Raw genomic sequence first — 6,000 nt, 5'->3', positions numbered from 1 at the left:
TGGGACAGTGAAATGGGTGAGAAGGATGCTGCTGTGAACCACAGACCTCAAAGGACACAAACCCCCAAAACAACTGTGAAAGTACAAACTTGGCCTGTCCCAAGCTGGAACAATTCTGAGCAACCACCCCTGAGTCAGAGCACTGGAGATCAAACCACTCAGGCAGGTGCCTACTGCTGGTGGGATCAGCACTGTGTTTTCTGGGGGCTCCTGACTCTGTTGGGCAGACTGGGACCCACTGCAGGGCAGTCACACGTCCCTGTCTCCACCACCCTTGTGAGAAACACCTGTTCTGGCTCAGGATGCCCTGGGCCAGGAACTCTTGGAGTCCCTCCCTGCAGTGCTCTCCTGGAAAAGCATTTCCTCTCCCATCCACACTCTGTATTCAGGACATGGTGGGGTGTTCTGTTGGCACCCAGGGCCTTCACCAGCTTGGTGGGTTGTTCCTTGAAATGGGAAGTGCTGGGATGGGGGCAAGGAAGGCAGGACAAAGAGGACAGTAGAAAAGCCACAAATAAGGGACATACACAGCACATCCCAGGAGCTTTACACACTCTGGGCCCAAAGAGGACAATTCCACTGTGGTGGCTGAAGAAGGCAAGGCCCCGTGTGGGACCTGGGACTCCCAGCTGCTTTGATGGATCCAGACAACATGAAGAGTTGGCTCTTCTCACCTGATTGCTCTCTGGACAAAGCTTCCACATCACCAAAGGGGTTTATTTCTCACTGCAAGAATTTGCTTAGGGCACAGGGCCCTTGTGGGGTTATTGGTCTTTTCTCTCTGGAGGAAAGTGTGGGATGGGGGGAGGGGGACATTCAGAAGGAGAGATGCTCAGCTCAGCAGTGTAGCCCTTTTGAGCCAGCTCTAGATCATCCTGATAGGCCACGTCCTGCTGCTTGCCAGCATGACCTTGGCTCCACAAGAGAAGGTGAGAAGACCCCACCAGAACAGACCCCAGAACCTGGGTGGAAGTTCCTTGATCCCAGAGCCAAAGGAGGTTTGCCAGCCTTTCTGGGTGTGAATTGTGCTGTCATCTCTGGATGCCAGAACACCATCAGCACAGCAGACCCTCCACATCAAGCACCTTGCTCACATTACCCTCCCCCAACAGCCTCCCAGTCTCTCTCCAGCCTCTTCTGCCATCCTGTGCCCCTCTGTCACACATGCCCTGCTGTCATCTTCTCACCCCAGCTCCCTCACCACCCTGGCAGTTCACACTGCCCCTGCCAGCACCTCCCTGTTCCCATATCTCAGGGGCAAGCTACCCTCCTACTCTCTCCACTCATCTTCTCTTCTTCCATACCTGGACCTTCACCCCAATCACAGCAGGAAACCCACAGGCACAGCCAGGAAATTGGAATCCCATTTTCCCATGACATCCTTCCCTGCCTTTACCTCCTCTGAGGAACAAGTCATGTAGGTTTCTCTGCCTACCTGGAAACCACATCTCCTCCCAGTTCCAAGCATCATCCCATATTTTTTAGCAGCTCCCCATCTGAACGCGGGCACCTTGGAGGTCCAGGACACCAGAGGGGTAGCTGAGCTCTGGGACCATCAGCCCTGAGCTCCAGCAGGAGATCCACGTCCAGATCACCAGACCGTGCTGCCTTTCACCCCTTTTTAGCTGAGATGTTGCCTGCACACTGTCACCTCTCTGTCCCCAGACCCTGACTCCATCCTGCTGCCAGAGCTGGGATTCTGCCTTGCTCTGTGGTGCCCATGGTGTGAGCTGGGCACCTCCCATGAGTAGAGCAGCCCTCCCTGTGTCACTCACTGTGTCCCTCACGTCTGCAGAAAGCTGGGGGGCAAGTGGAAGCTGGGGGCCGATCACACAGTATTTATTGTTCACAGTTTTAAGAATGTACAAAACAAAAACCAAACCATTAAAGGGAAAACCTCTGAGTGGGAGTTGCTGCTGCCTGCTTTGTTCTTTCCTGGGAGTTCTGTCTGCTCTGGCTGGATCCTGCAGCAGTTTCATGCCACAGTTCCTATCACAGAGCCTCTGTTTTTGAGGTGCCAGGTGAGCCACCAGCAGGATGTGGCCAGATGTTGACACTGGCTGAGTGTGGTCTGTGTTTACATGGGTGGGCTTTGACTCTTTCATTCTGCTGGATCAACACCAGGATCCCACTGGCTTGTCCTGCGCTAGGGAGAGGGGCTGCCCTGATGTCTGACAGCAGAAATCAGGCTGAGATACGTTCTCACGGAAGCCATGAGTGTCCTAATTCATAGAATCCCAGAATTCCAGAGTGGTTTGAGTCGGAAGGAACCTCAAACCTCATCTCTTTCCACCCCCTGCCATGAACAGGGACACCTTCCACTACTCCAGGTTGCTCCGAGCCCTGTCCAACCTGGCCTTAGACACTTCCAGGGATGGGGCAACTTGTACCCAGCTTCTCTGGGCAACGTGTGCCAGGCCTTCACCACCCTCACAGAGAAGGATTTCTTTCTAACCTGTAATCTAAACCTGCTTTCTTTCAGTTTGATGTCATTCCCCTTGTCCTATCACGACACTACTTGCTCCTGCAGAAGTCTCTGCACACACACACATGGCCTTTTCTTTCCATCTTCTTCACAAACCCACCATGGCTGGACTTTGGGACCACAAAACCAGACTCTGAGTTCTGGTGCAGGGAAGAGCAGAGAGAGGGTCCACGGTCATATCCTGTGTCCCCACTTCCACCCTGTCCATCAGCCTTTGCACCCCAGGGGTGCTGGTAGCACCCCCACAGAGGGGATGGCTCCCCTCTCTGCCCTGCCATGGCTGTCCAAGGCAGTTCCCTCCCCAGGGACTCTTGCCTGCAGGCCACCAGGGAGGTGGCTGAGCTGGTGGCACCATTCCAGTTGAAAAGATGAAAGTATTTACCCTTGCATTTAAATAATGGATGGGAGTTGAACTACAAGGATGGCTTATCCAGGTTGCAATCTGCACCCCCAGGGCCCTCAGCCCACTCCAGCACAGGACCCATTACACGGCTATTTGGTCACCCTAAAGGCATCTGATAGCGAGCCATCACCCACCCTTTACACTCGATAGCCATCTTTCCTGGCCATGGTTGGCCACACTCCCCCTACTTGCATGTGCCCCCCATTTTCCTACCATCCAAGCCCACTCCCAATCAACAGAGGGAGGACCCAGCCAAATCCCTCCCCTGCCCTCATAAGGCAGCAGCTGCCCTGCTCCTTGGGCTGGGGGGATAAGGGGTCACAGCAGGTCCCTGGCACAGCTCAGAGCCCAGCAGCTCCTGATCAATGAAGCTGCACGACTTTTATGGGTTTCTAACCCCAGGTGGGTACAGCTGCTCCTGCTCAAGTATTCCTTCTCCTCCAGCTTCAAGAGAATAGAGAGCTCAGGGATTGGGAGGGAGGGAGGTTTCCTAATAAATAAACCCTGAGGGAAGGCTTATCTCAGGCAAGGCAGTGGAAGGAACCAGATTCCAAGGTTCCTTGTAAAAGAGGAGGTTGTTATGCTCCCCATCCCACTGGCACAAGGACATGGCCCCAGGGAAGCTGGGATGGAGGACCTGGAGGGTGGGTTTGCTGCATCCCCAGCCAGATTTCCAGCCACACTGGTGTGACTGTGAGCTCTGGCTGGATGCCCTGCCAGGGTCAACAGCAAGGGGAGAGAGTGCAGGGGCAAACCAGACACCCAGGGACACAGGGATGGGACCAGAGCTTCTGGGGAAGGGTGGCAGGACATCACATCAGGCTGCTTATTGTGAGTAGGACAGCCCCGAGCATGAGGTGGGAGCATCCCAGAGACCCCTGAAAATGCTGTGTCCCCAGATTTCCCTGGCTTGGTGACAAAGGGCCGGTGACAAAATTTGGGGAGGAGATCCCATGCTGGAAGTACAGTCAGCAGGAGTCCCAGGCCTGCATGGAGGATGGCTGGGGCTGTGGTGGGCATCACCTCTTCCCACTGCACTCCAGCCTGGCAGGGAAAACATAGTCCAAGGGATGGAGCTGCAAACTCCCTTGGGTTTGCCCACAAGTAAAAGATGTGGTAGACCCAGTGCCATCTCCAGAGTTGGATGCTGCCAAGAATCAGCAGGGTGTTGGGTGTGACACCAAGAAATGGGGGCACGTTTGTTGCCAGGTGGAGTTCATCCCTTGCACAGAGCAATGTGCAGCTGAGTGGGAGAGATCCAAGTGATTTGGGACCACACAAATCCAGAGGCCGTGGCTGAGATGACCAGGAGGGTGACTGCTGAGGTGCCCCACCCTGCTGTGCCAGGGCACCCAGGACCCACCTGCGGCAGGCTAGGGAGCTGGGCACTCACTCGAAACTGTGGGCTACCAGGTGGAACCAGCTGGGGACAAGAAGTGGTTCCTGCCCAGCACAACCAGTTTTCTCTTACCCCAGCGTGGGCAGGCCAGAGCTCGGAGCAGTGGAAAGTTACCAAACGTGGGCTCAAGAAGGGCCAAGGTCGGCCAGGAGATTTCTGAGCAGACATGTGAAGCTGCAAAGACAACCTGGAGCAGAATTGCTCCATCTCAGGAGGAGGGAGGCAATGACCTGGCCTTGCAGCAGTGACAGGGCAACTTTAACTGTGAGCCAAGGGCAGGGAAAGATACCAGGCTGAGAGGACTCTGGAGCTGGGAAGACAAATCAGGAATTGACCCCAAAGGGGCCTCATCACTCCAGAGGGCCTGTCCCAATCCACCTTGCACTTCCTACTGGGGGAAAGGCTGGAAAGGTTTTCTTTCTGCCAAATGACTGCACGTTGCGGGGTAGTTTCCCCAGGAACTTAAGTAAGGACTGGTGTTGCTCTTGGGAGCTCCAAGTAAAGTGTCCTGGAAGGTACTAACAGTGCCAGGAGAACACCATTCCCTTTGTCTCTTCCCCACATTTCTTCTCAACATTGTTCCTCCTTGGAAACTTTAGCACAGTAGGAGCAAGCAGGGGAGGCTGTGATTCCCCTCGAGGCACAAATGTTGCCCCCAGGGCTGGTAGCACACCAGGGAAGCAGCACAGATGTGCTGAGACCTGGCAGGGGCTGATCTGCCAGAGCAATGCAGATCAGAGGGACAGCCCAGCCCGGGCCTCCGCCTGCTCTCACCCAGACTGCAGCTCCTGGGGAAGAACAGCAAGTCTCCTGATCCTCCTGGGAGCTTCTCTGTGGGAGGAAGAGGAGCAGAAGCATCACTCCACACATTGCCTGTAGCTTATCTTGGATCCTCTGCTCCCAGCTTTTTGTGGAAGCAGCACTACTGTTCCTCACCACTCTCCCCACCATAACCACTGTGGTGGCATCTGTGCCTCAAGCCATCTCGCTGTGCCCTGGTGCCTGTCCCCTGGCTCTGACGGGAACACAGCTGCACTGCTGGTGTATTTTGGGACCCACATGAACTCTTCAACCCCCATCAGCCACAAACAGTAAAGTGCAGAGCAGTCCCTGAGACTGCAGCTCCAGATCTGCTCTGGCAGCAGCCGTGTTCTCCATCCCTCCATAGCATGTAACCAGTGTGGAGGAGTAGCTATCCCACCTCCTCAGCTTTACATGAGGAAAAACAGTACAAAAGGCTACAAAATTTCCCTGCTCAGTTTTCCCATCTATTGTTGCAATTGGAGGTTTCCTTTCCCTGCTCTAGATGCTTCCGAATGGATCGTTTCCCTGGGTATTTGCCCAGGGCAGAACCTTTCTAGCTTTGGAGCTGGATCAAAGGCCCATGGAGGGAAGCAGTGAGGGTTTAAGTACTTAAAAGAACTGGGGTGGGTGAGAGCAGTGCTCTGGGTCTCACCAGGGCCAATGCTTCCAAAGGCAGCCAAGCTGAGGAGAGAGAAGGTTTCCCTCAGGCTTTGCAGGCTAAGGCAGGGTGAGATCCTGGCTGCTGCTGCTGCTGTTTGATCAGCTCCTGCCTTCCTACCCACTTCCCTGCCTGGAAGGGGCCCATGCCTGCTGGGATGGGGGCAGCACAGGAGATGCCAAGTGGTGCCAGGGCACCGTGGCTGAGTGTTCCCCGCTGCTGCTGGGATGCAAGAGAAGATGCTGAGGGTC

The sequence above is a fragment of the Vidua chalybeata genome, chromosome 16 (assembly GCF_026979565.1).
Source record: "Vidua chalybeata isolate OUT-0048 chromosome 16, bVidCha1 merged haplotype, whole genome shotgun sequence".
Classification (NCBI taxonomy): domain Eukaryota; kingdom Metazoa; phylum Chordata; class Aves; order Passeriformes; family Viduidae; genus Vidua; species Vidua chalybeata.
The sequence above is the reverse complement of the archived record's forward strand: the minus strand, read 5'-3'. Positions refer to the sequence as shown.